The sequence below is a fragment of the Marmota flaviventris genome, chromosome 8 (assembly GCF_047511675.1).
Source record: "Marmota flaviventris isolate mMarFla1 chromosome 8, mMarFla1.hap1, whole genome shotgun sequence".
In the NCBI taxonomy this organism is placed as follows: domain Eukaryota; kingdom Metazoa; phylum Chordata; class Mammalia; order Rodentia; family Sciuridae; genus Marmota; species Marmota flaviventris.
The window spans coordinates 15,567,425-15,580,096 of NC_092505.1; positions in this window are offsets into that span (position 1 = coordinate 15,567,425).

Genomic DNA, 12,672 nt, shown 5'->3' on the forward strand with positions numbered 1-12,672 from the left:
TTGAGGGACAACCAGAGAGCAAGGAGGCTTTAACATTGGGGATGAGGAGAATGGAACCACAATAGTAGAGTTGAGGTTTGATTGCTCAGGCTTGTCAGTTGTTTTTAGAGTCTAAGTTATTATATTTTTACTAGCTTATGCATATAAATACGGACATACATTTTTGTTTTCTGAATTAAACAGAAACTGAGAGCCTTTGTAAGTAGACACTGTAGTTGTTTCCTGATATATTTTAATGGTTTATCTTGATTCATGAACACATTGGTGCACTTTGGAGATCATTGCCATAAAGGAATAAAAGGTTCAATTGTCAGTAACAATGAGATGTCAAAAGGTTTATTTCTATGCTTTTTTCCTCTTACCTGATAAAATTAGTTGGGGAAAGAGTATACATTGTGAGTAAGAAGGGACACGATACATAGAAACAGAGGAGCCCACATCTCTTGGAAGGGAGTGGGGAGTGAAGGGGACATCGCCACATGGCTCTCACATATGTGTAGTTGCAAAATGATCGGATTTTAGGGAGACAGAAAACTTTGACAGAAGCCCACAAGAGTCAAACATGAAAATGAGGCGGTACACAATCAGGGATTGGTTCATTCTGCCGGGAGGCTCAAGTTTCCCAGAGGATTAATACAGTATGTCTGATGTTAAATCTTCAACAAAACATAGTATATGACTATTCTTTTATTTCTTTATTGATCCCTTCTAAAATATTACAGAACAATAATTACATGGATATTAATGCATTGCTTTCAACAGTGACTTTCAGAAGAAAGAAATGTTTGTGGTTAGCTGATATCCCCCATCCAAGTGGCTGCCTGTTTGTAGAATCTTTCATTCCTCTTACCATCTTCCTGTGTTTAAGAATCAAAAATCAGACAGAATCATTTTGGCTCCTGACCTAGCAGTGTCCACAGAACTGTACTCTCCTAGAAGAACCGGACGTCTATATCCAACTCAGTGTATCTGTGGAATTTAAGAATTGTTCCAATGCATGTTTATAAATAATTTAAGCTATTAAGAAAACTGAATGCCTATATGGAGACATTGAATGCCTATATGCCTGAAGGCCCAATATTCAACTCAGGGTGACAACTTCCTTCACCACATTGATTCTGTTCCTTACATTTTAGGAAAAGAGAAACTCACTAACTTGAGAGTTTTAGAGCAAGCTCTAGATAAACATATCGATGCAGGTGTACTATGCTACGTCTGTGAATCAGAGGCTACCCACATAAGTGCAAGTGATTCTCAAGTGAACAATACCTATCCAAGACTAAAAAAGTCCAGGAAGGTTTAGTTAATCTACTCTTTTACTTACTATACACATTTTACTCAATTAATTGATTAACTGTTTCTAACCCACTATAACATAAACTTTAAAGATTCCTTGTAACAAAGAGTTGGAATTTAGCAGGAGACTAACTTCTAATTTTTCTCTAAACCAGTCAGCATGGTTAACTGTTTTCTAGCTTGAATTCTTAAATATATCTGAAGAGATGAAAGTGAATATTTACTTAGATTTTTGATAATCAAAATGATCATTATAAATACTTAGAAAATCTGTGTTTCAACTTATATTTCAAAAGGTTTTATCACTTTTTTAAAAAAATCCACATAAGACAGGGCTTCTTATTAACTTCATTTTGCAAATGGGAGTTAACTTGTTAAGATCTCATAGGTTTGAGGAGCAGAGGTGGGTCGATTTGCCACTAGAATCACACTATAATATTTGGCATATCCTATTAGAGATGAAGCCTCTACCTTTGTCTTGTTCTAGTTTATTCCTGCTTAATTCTGGGGAGCTGCACTGTTGGGCAGTCTCCCCCACCAGTTAAGAAAAGCTCCTCAAACCCAGGAAGTCTTTGCTTAGAAATTAACACTTCTCCAATAATGCAGCTGTGCAAACCCACAAATTTTTCCCAGACCCAGAAACCTCTGTGTCCTACAGTCCTGAGCACATTCACGCCTACCTTCTTAATTTTGGCAGCATAAAAATGGAACAGTGCATTTCATGATTATTTACTTGGACGGAATTCTTTCCTGTGCTCCCTGCCCTGTTCTGACCTCTGTGATCCATGCCCCAACCTGTAAACCTTGACCACACTTCACTCCTACCCCTTTGGCTCTCTGAATATGAACTCTCTACACTCTGCCCCAAACATTCCTTTGCCCTTTTCTTGGCTAGCCACCAACCTGGCCTGACCTCCAAGGTTGGATATCTTGGCTTGTTTTTTCTGGTGGTTGTATTAAATCTGTTATTGATACAGCAGGGAGTAGTATTCTGGGAAATCTCATTTTCTGTTTTAATGTCAAAACTCTTAACACAGAAACATCACATTTTTAGAGTACTTCATACATTAGATTCTATTCTAAAGAGGCAGTGTTGCTTACTGGTTCAAGAAAGATAGAAATTTGAGACCTACTGTTGAGGTTTAAACTCTAGCTGTTTTCATTTCACCTGTATATCTTTGGTAAATTTCTTCATCTCTCTGTGTAGCTCTGTTTCTTCATATATAAAAATAAAATCATGGGAATAATATTATTTTAGATACAATTAAAAGTGGAATAAAAGTACTGGGGACAAAAGTGGGGCAAGGTATATTTCATACATGTATGATTATGTCAAAATAAACCCCATTATTATATATAACTATAATTCACTAATATAAACATAAAAGTAGTAAATATATTTAAAACATTTTGACCTCTTCTGGCAAAGGGTGAATTATATCTATTTTAATATGATTTGGAACACTAAAATTTTACCGTCATTTCACTACATATTTTATTTTTCATTTCTGATTATAATTTCTTCTTTTGCCATTGATACCAAGTAATCTTTGTTATAGCAATAACTAAATTAAATCTTCCCAAAGCGTACCCATAAAGCTTCTCTGGCAAATGTACACATATGTTGTGTGATCTATAAAAAAATTCTAGAAGGCCTTAATGTTTTCATTCTGGAGAATAGAGGAAAAAAATTTATATAATTTCAACCACATGGCATGTGTTTTTAACACAAAACAAGCAAAACAAGTGCATAAGCCAACACGTTTTCCTTCAACAGTCATGAAGAAATTCAGTTGCTTAAGATGAAGTGTCAATGATGAGAATAGCTAGAGATGTGAGAGGTTCATGTCCTCTAACTTTGATTTTTATTGAGTGAAAGTGGCAAGCAGAGATAGAGCCTAATGTAATGTAACCCATAGATGTGCAATGGCCAAAACTAAGACCCGTTTGCATTTTAAGAATACTTCTCAGACAGCAAGGTAACCAATGGCTAGAATCCCTAAAACCAAGTAGGAAGCAAATTCTGTAATTCAAATCTGATTAGTTATGTCTTAAAGCAAGGCAACAGACTTAGAAGATTCATAATACAAATGCAAACTGTGTAGACTTAGTGAATAATGAAGTTAAGTAAAAGAGAAAGCTAGCAAAAGAGTTTTCACAGGGGCTAACAAGTGGATACTATTGCCTTTTATTTTAAAATAGGTATTGTAAGAAGAGAAATCAGCTTTCATACACAGTAGTTGATTGTGGATTTAGGTGTATTGAGTAGAAGGTGCTTCTATTTCAGACACATAGTAGCTTGTTACATAAACTGTTCTTGTACTAGAAAGTAAGGAGAGCAGAAAGACACAAATGCACTTGCAGAAGAGTCTCTAGCAGTACCAAGGCTCCAGCCTAAGCCTGGTGTTATGGTTTGGATCTGCAGTATCCTCCAAAGGTTCATGCGCTGTGTCTCCAGTGCAGCAATGTCCAGAGGTGGGTCTTTTGGGAAGTAATTGGATCAGGTGGGCTCTGACCTCATTAGTGTATCAATCCATTGACAGCTGAATGGACTCCTGGGAAGTGGTGAAAACTGTAGCACTTACCGCAGGCTGGAGGAAGTAGGTCACTGGGGGCCTGTCCAAGAAGGATATTTCTTCTCCAAGACTCTTCCGACCTCTCTCTCTCTCTCTCTCTCTCTGCTTTCTGGCTGCCGTAGCTGAGATGATTTCTTCCACCATACCCTTCCACCATACTGTTCTGCCTTACTTGAGACCCAAAGCAATAGAGGCAGGCAATCCTGGACTTAAATCTAGGAAACCATGAACCAAAATACACCTTTTCTCCTCTAACTTATTTTTCTCAGGTGTTTGCCACATCAACACAAAGTTGAGTAGCTGGAGACCATGAATTACAGTGTCACAGATCCCCACCACTGTCTGATGTTCTAAACTAAATTTAAGATGCTACATGATGGGACAAAGATGCAGAATAGTTGGTTTTACCTAACCAACGAAGATTTAAAAACAGATTAGTCAGACACAGAGAGGCAAACCAATAGGGTTAGCAGTGAGAGAATCAGTGTAGTGAAAAGACATAGTTACCCAAGAGGTACAAAATAAAAGAAAATGAGCAATTATTTTTTGAGAATGTGAGAACAGAGACAAGATATCTACATAAGTGCAAGAAAGAAGCATAATGGAAATAAGATTGATACACAGTGAAAGGACTGAAAGATACATTAAAATATCAGCAATTTTTGGATACTGACAGACACTAAGGGATATGAGACTGAATCGCTGCACTCAAGAGAAGGAGAGGGTCCCTGATGCATGTGCCAACAGCACTACAGAGTCACAGCTGACATCTGATTGTGAGAATAACATTGAATTACATACTGTAGTTATTTGAAAGCCTGAGAAAACCCTGGAACTGAACAGCAGAGGGGGACTTTGTGTATCAGCTTTACACATAGCAGATAATGAGTGAGCCAGGTCAAGACTAATCAGGTTATCAGGCATTATTTAATCTGTGCAGAAGGCAAGGCTGGGCTATGGTAGGTGAACAAGAAGATAGGCACAGAGGTCTCTTAGTATATTGAAAAACTATTAGCTACCTGTAGGAGTCTACACCAACCAGTGACATGATCAGAACTGAAAAGACAGAAGGCAGGTGAGGCCCTATCAAATTGGGTCAAAGATAATGCCTGAGTCATTTTTCCAGAGACCTCAGTTGCGGAGTCTCCTCCCACCCCTTTCACTGGTTGCAATTGGTGGTATTGTATAGCTTTTCTATAGTGGTTCCCTTATCTAGAACTTTCATGCTGACCAGTCAACATTGATTCAGGGGGAGAAATTCTGCTCCTCCTAGAGCCAAGGAATTTTGTTCTTTTAGTTCCAAATGTCTTTGGGATTTTCTTGGGAAGCAGTGCTATGACCTCCAGATAAACTTGGAACTGAAACTAGACAGATTTGATAATACTGTTCTAATTACTTCTTCTCTCATGTTGGTTATGGCATCCCAGAAATGCAGTGAAGAGCCCTGGGATGTCTTGGAACCAATATCAACATAATCAGTGCAAATCAAAGTTGCTAGACAACTCTTCCAAGCATGCTGCTCCCAGGGTCAGGGGGCTGATGAACAATCTAAGAAAAGTCACTTCCAAAGTCCTTGAAGAATCAAGGGAAGTAATAAAGGAGGTAGCAAGATCCGAGCACCTTTATGGTACCTACTTCATTATGTCCAGGAGTGGATGGGCTGAGCGTATCTGACAATGATGTTGTGACTGAGAATTCTGTTATATCTACTTTCTCATTAGCTATTCTTACTTGATACACCATTAAATAAAGAATAACAGCATCAACTTTTCTTTATAAGACTTTCTGCTAGAAAAAAATCACTTCCAGTTTTTCTTAGACTTTTTATTGTTGTTTTTACATAATGCATACTCCACAAGACCATACAAAATGAAGAGAGGAGACATATCTCCCATACATAATTGAGAGCCTTCAGCATGACACTGATGCCACAGGATGTAATGGCTAAAGGAAAGGGCCCTGGTCCCAGATGGTTTGAGGTTAAAAATCTCATATTCTTCACTTCTAGTTGCATAATGCACAACATTCTTTGATTTATTTGGGTTTCAGTTTCACCTGAAGGAAAGTGGATCTTCTAATAATATCTAACCTGTGTGATTACTATGAAGATTGAATATAAAACATTAACAGTAGGTCCCGATAAGAGAAAGCACTCAACAAATGTAAGTTTCTAGTATAATAAGACTATTTCTATATACTGGACATATGGATCATAATAAATAAGATTTTTAACGTGGTTATTCTCTTTCTTTTTATGATTTGATTCTATTTTAAATGGGATGAAATGAAATGCTACTATGACAACAGATGATTGGTAATTATAGAAATGCCTTCAATTTATGATGATTATAAAATTTTTATAATTGCTAATTCTGAACTCTGCACTTGTCTGCTGAAACATTTAAGATTTAAAGCTAAACCTCTTTGAAAAGGGTATTAGGCAAGACATTGGAACTAACTCAAAATTGTCAGCCTACTTCTCCATCACCATAAACCAAGACTTGCTCTCCCCTCTGTCAAGAGCCTTGAGGCTTTGGTGTAGTGCTCAGTGTTGAACAGCTGTGGGCTGAATGGTTGGTGTGAATACAGAAAGCAGAAGACACAAACCAGCTATCCGAATCAAGAGCAGATGTTAATGCCTGGCAATTATGCATAATTGAAGGTCTCTGCTTGACCATTATTCATCCAATAGAAATGCCACTATTACTTTTTATAGGTTAGCAGGAAATTTGGGGGATTTTTTTAAGATTAAAGGGGGATTCCCAGGTCTCAATGTAACTTGAGGAGACAACTCTTAAGAGAGGGCCTGGATGGAAGTAAAATTGAATTTCTGAAAAAGGAACATGTAGATGAGGTAAATACCAGGAAATGGGCTTATGTATTATACACTAAGACAAAAGAAGTCCAACAGAAACACATTCTGGAGTTACATGATTGGTAACAATTATGTGAGTTGTTTATTAAATTATTTTTCAGGAAATTTTTCTCATAAATGAGAACTCCCTTACTAAGTAGTCAGGTACTGGGAGGGATTCTTTCTCTAATATCATTGAATACAAAATTTTAAATGTTGCTCCTCCCAGTTGCTAAATGAAGGAGGGATGGGACCATAAGTCGGGATGATGATTGTCCATTTATTCAACAAACATTTATTTCACACCTAAAACCATCCATGAAACACAACATATATGGGGATGACAATGATGATATGCTTTCACAATAATTTGTAATTTGACTTAAAAATTAAATATCAAGACAAATTTTAATTAAAAATTGAGGGAATTGATAATTATATTGAGAATAAGTAACTCCACTAACCAACTTTGAACATGAGCACAGATACTGAAATTCTTCTTTTATTTATATAAATAATCAGATGACTAAAAGATAGATTTTTATTTTTAAAGATCATGTAATAACCACAAAAACAAAATAGATTATTTGATAATTATTTTCTCTTTAAATCAACTTGATTGAAGTATGAATAGCATACAGTAACATTAACCCATTTTAAATAAGTAGTATTATGAAACTTGAGAAATGTACACACTGATATTAACACAAATAAAATCAAGGTATAGAACATTTCCATTACCTCTAAAATTTTTACTTGGCCCCTTTTCAGTGAATTTCTGCTCTCCATATTTTCCTCTTTGCAAATGCTAGTCTGCTTTCTTCTTTCAGATGAGATTCGCCTCTAATAGAGTAGGCAATTATTTTTGCATTAGTAAAATAATTAACAAAAAATAAGAAATCAGGGTACTAAAGTAGGTCATTTTAAAAGTATGATTAAGAATTCCAAATACATTGCAAAATTGCTCCATTGTAAAGGCAGTGTTAAAACCATAAGCCAATGGCCTCCTTTAGAATGGTAGATCTGTTATAAAGATACCACCCCTTCTTCTCTCCCTGTGATGGAGAGAATATATAAGTGAGGGAATCAGAGAATATCAAAAGTGGCATTTAAGGCAGTGGATTAAAGTGTAGACAAGGAAATGGACATTCAGATCATTAAACCCCCTCCCAGGATCACTCACACAGTGAGATTAAAAGTGAAGGGAAAACGGGCTCAATATTTCAGTTGGTAAACTGACTTATTGATTTAATGTGAGTATATAAACTAATAATTCAAATTATAGACAAACATTTATTTTAGTCAAATCTAAACATTTATTTTAGTCAAATCTAAGATAGTAGCTTTTAAATATTTCTGATACAATTCTGTTTTTTTTTTTTCTTTATTGCTACTATGGATTGAACCCAGGGGTACTTTACTCTTGAGAAACATCCCTACTCCTTTTTATTTTTTGTTTCATGTCAGGGCCTTCTTAAGTTGCCCAGACTGGCCTTGAACCTGCAATCCTCCTGCCTCAGTCTCCTGTGTCACTGGGATCACAGGTATAATCCCATCACACCTAGTTTATGATTTTTTTTCTTCTTAATCAATTCTAATCTATTGTAGCAATTTAAATGAAACAGAAATATCTGAACTTGTTTAGCTGGAATAATCAACACAAAGCTTTCACTAGGGTTTGATTCTTCTAGACACAACTTGTGAGTGTCTTAGTCTGGCTAGGGTTTACTGATAGTAGTCATATCAGCAATTTGATACTAATAAGCCAGCTTTTGTTGAATTTAATAAACACTTGATATTAATGATATTCCCAACTCTGTATTTATGGAAAACTTAACACAGTAAGCACTTTTATGCATTCAAAATATTGTCTCTTTTTCCAGGATGAGGAAGTTGAAGCTGGCGATGTGATGGATGCTCTTTCTGGGCTCACAGAGGTAATGAACAGGAGAACGATGATGAAGACTTAATTCTTGCCTGTAGTCAAGAACTGGCTTCTGGTCACAGTAGAATTTCCATCACCCTGTGTCCATTACTGTCAGCTCTGTCTCTCCCTGCCTCCCCCAACTGTCCCTCCCTACCCACTAGCCATCCAGCTTTCCTTCTCTTCACATACCTATATGGTGACAAGTTGATCCTGTGTTACCGATACATAATTTAAAAGATATTTAAATAAGAATTCATAAGTATCATACCACATTCTGATCATGCAAGTATGTTTCTGCCCTATTTCTTTTCACAATAGAAAAGAGATTACAAGACAGTGACTTGCAACCAAACATGTTATTTATTTATGTTTCTAAAGTCCATAGTAGTATCTGTGGCTCAGCATGTTCCAAGTTAGATTTTAGGAGCCCAGGAGGATGGGACTAAGGTCAAGAAAAGATCAAACTGGCCTGCTGTCTCCTTCTGCACCTCTCCAGGGAGTAGGGGAAGCCTTCTCCCTCTGTAGTGGACTTTCTTCAGGCCTCTTGAGTCTTGGGCATAATTACTTTAAATGGCTAAGAGGAATTTCCCGAAGGCCCTGTCCAGAAACTATTTGGAACTTTGAACTTTCTGTTTGGCTCTGAAATTATTCTTTAAGTTTCTTGCATGGGATAGTCATGGTTTTTGTTTTGTTTTGCTATTGTTGAACATGTTTATTTCTTTCACTTGTTCCTTCCTTAAGATGAAGATCCCTCTGCAACAAATATCTTGGGGCTAGTGAGTAAAACTTTGAATTAAATAGTTTCAACAGCAATGCCTCTTATTGAGACCTTTCCATCCAATCATTAAGAAACTGGTGTTTTCTTGTTAAGTTATAGACATGCTTAACAGGCTTTCTTTTTGCAAAAATGTCAACTTTTACCTAAATATTCAAAATTTTCAAGGTTTCCTGATTATAATTATAATTAATCTCTCAGGTTATTTTAATAATATTTTATACCCATAATTAATAATCTTTGTATTCTACTACATTTACCTTATTTCTGTATATTGTTTTACCTTTTAAAATTTATTCTTTAAAATTAAATTATTTTTAATTAAACTGCTGAAGAAAATGTTCTTTTCATCTGGAGTATTTTCTGACTATCTATATTTTTCAAATGGAAAAGTGATTGATACAGTATTTATTAAATTTAAATGTTCAAGTTATGGATGGTTAATTATTTCATGCAGCTTTTTAATCTGATTGTTTTTTAATACCAGGCAGGCAAATCAATTTTATGGAAAAAAATGGTAGGAAGGCTCCACATTTTAAAATTTTACTTTGATTCTTATAAAATCACACTACTCAGGACATTTTAGGACAATATACCTGAAAGGTAAAAACACCTGCAGCATTGACTTCAGCTGACATGATTTACAAGTATTGCTCTGGTGAGAATAAGGACCATGGTCTGTGTATAGATACACACACATAGAGATACACAAATGTAGGTAAGAGGAGCAGATGTGTACAGATGCACATATGCATGCACATATACAAACATGCACATTTCTCATGTTATCAGCTTAAAAAGTCTGGTTCTTATTTCCTTGCAGGCAATGGAAGAGTAGAAGTATGTTCTCCTTCAACTCACATATCCCATATCCCAAGGGTTGGCAGGGCTAAGTATCTGTAAGGGTGACAAGTGAGTAGAGTGACATTATGTCAATACTCTTCTCTTTTTATGGAATGACAATAGAGAAATTACATTTTTATGGTATATTAAAGCAGTATTGATGTTTAATCAACACATACCGGAAATTTCTCTACATAATAGTATGGAAAACAGAAGACAGTATAGAAGAAAAGAAAAACAGAGAGGGCTAACATACTGAGATTTAAAAGTCAGTATTACTATAGCTTGACCTACACTATACCTACTATTATCCCATTTTAATAGAATTTGAAAAACAATTTTATGTGTTGTATTAAAAATAATAGTTGATATTAACATTTTAGACTAACATGTTATTAATATTATTAACTCAAATTAATATATTTTCTGATGCTGAATGTCATACCAAAATTCAGGATTTAAATAATTTGAGTGAAAATATGATTCTGTCTTGTCACTTGAAAGTATTGTCCTATTGTAAAATACTATCATATTTGGAGCAAAATAAAGACCTAAATAAAGAAACAATATTCTAAATTCTTAAAAATAGTGTGAATGCTTCTAAGTCATCAGTAAACAGTGCTCAACAAAGATCCTTAAAGGAACACAGATCATATTTTCAAAAATGTCATTATCCCAGAGTTATATAAGTTTTAATTTACTTTTGTTTTAAATAGTACTCACTTCTCTAAATTTATGTTTTTTTTTTAAATTTTCAAACAATTTTCTGTTAACATTATCATACTGTACAGTGGGACTCAATTTCCTTTGTCCCTGCATGCCTGCCCCCTCCCTGGTAGCAGAATGACTCTTTCCAGTGGAGTCATCTCTGTGCTTTTGATGGGGCTGAGTCTTCCAGCTCTCACTCTTTCATGATGTTTTTTTGCAGATTCATGACTGAGGCTTTGGCAGGGTATTACTAGAACAGGCCCTCAATTAATGTTGAGAGATTGAGCAGGCAACAAAAGCAAAAGTAGAGTCCTTCGTGTATTTTCTAATTGTAAAAGAAAGACTTGCTCTTTCTGTGGATTGTTAACTAGTGAGGAAACTCAATGTAGAGATGGCTACTGACAGCTTGCCTATGCTGAATGAAAACTTGAAGAGAAAGAGAAAGATGGAATTTTATTGAAACCATTGCCTGGTACATAAAACCATGGAAAGATGTTTAGGAATTTTCTAATAGTGATTAAATGATAGGAGAAAACTATAAATTTAAGTCATTAAAACTATCAAGTTAATGGAATCTATCAACTGCTTCCTTCACGAACACAAACCAAACTTTTTGTGGTAGAGTACTAATGAAGATGAGACAGCTGGGCACAGTGGCACATGCCTAAAATTCCAGCAGCTCAGACAGGAGGATTGCTAGTTCAAAGCCTGCCTCAACAACAGTGAGCCACTAAGCAACTGAGAGCTAGGGACATGGTTGTGTGCCCCTGAGTTCAATGTCTGGTACCAAAAAAAAAAAAAAAAAAAAAGATGAGAGATTGTAATATTTTTCAATGGGAGAAACTTAACACCTAATCAATATTATCATAATGATTATATATATATATATATATATATATATATATATAAATTTAATTTGTTAATATTTCAATTAATGACAGCTCAAATTTTTAAAGTGTATATATATATATATATATATATATATATATAGAGAGAGAGAGAGAGAGAGAGAGAGAGAGAGAGAGAGAAGTAAAATGGGGAACCTTCTTTATGGCATTGTAGGTAAAAGATCAAGAAAGGAATGTGGAGAATCCATGACAGTTGAATGAAACAAAGAAAATGGAAGTAACAATGAATGCCTTAGAGAAAATAAAATTTATATATAACATAATTGGAAACTAGCTTCACCTAATACTTTTCCTGAGATGATTTTATCCATTAATTTCTACTGAATTCATTTTTGTTCTTGATATATGATTGTATCATGATATATATATATATATATATATATATATATATATATATATGCTTACACTTTAAAATTTTGAGCTGTCATTAATTGAAATATTAAATTAAATTTAGAATTCCATTCCCTCCAAACTTGTATTTCTAATATGTTGTGAACATTTTAGACTTTATAATCACATACTGCACACGTATTAAGATAATTTTCCACAACAATATGCAATGGTTTTAGCCCATGAACTTTGAAATATCCTAGGAGGCTGCAAAGAGATGTTGTGGCTCATTTTCAGCTTGAGGAAAGTGAAATCATCAACTAGACAAAATGCTGTTTGTATGCATGATGTTATATATCCCCAAAAATGTGGATGTACATTAGTATGCATTATTCTAGAACATTATCAGCATATCTAATATTTCATCAAAATTGTTTTTGTATGAAACAAAGTCA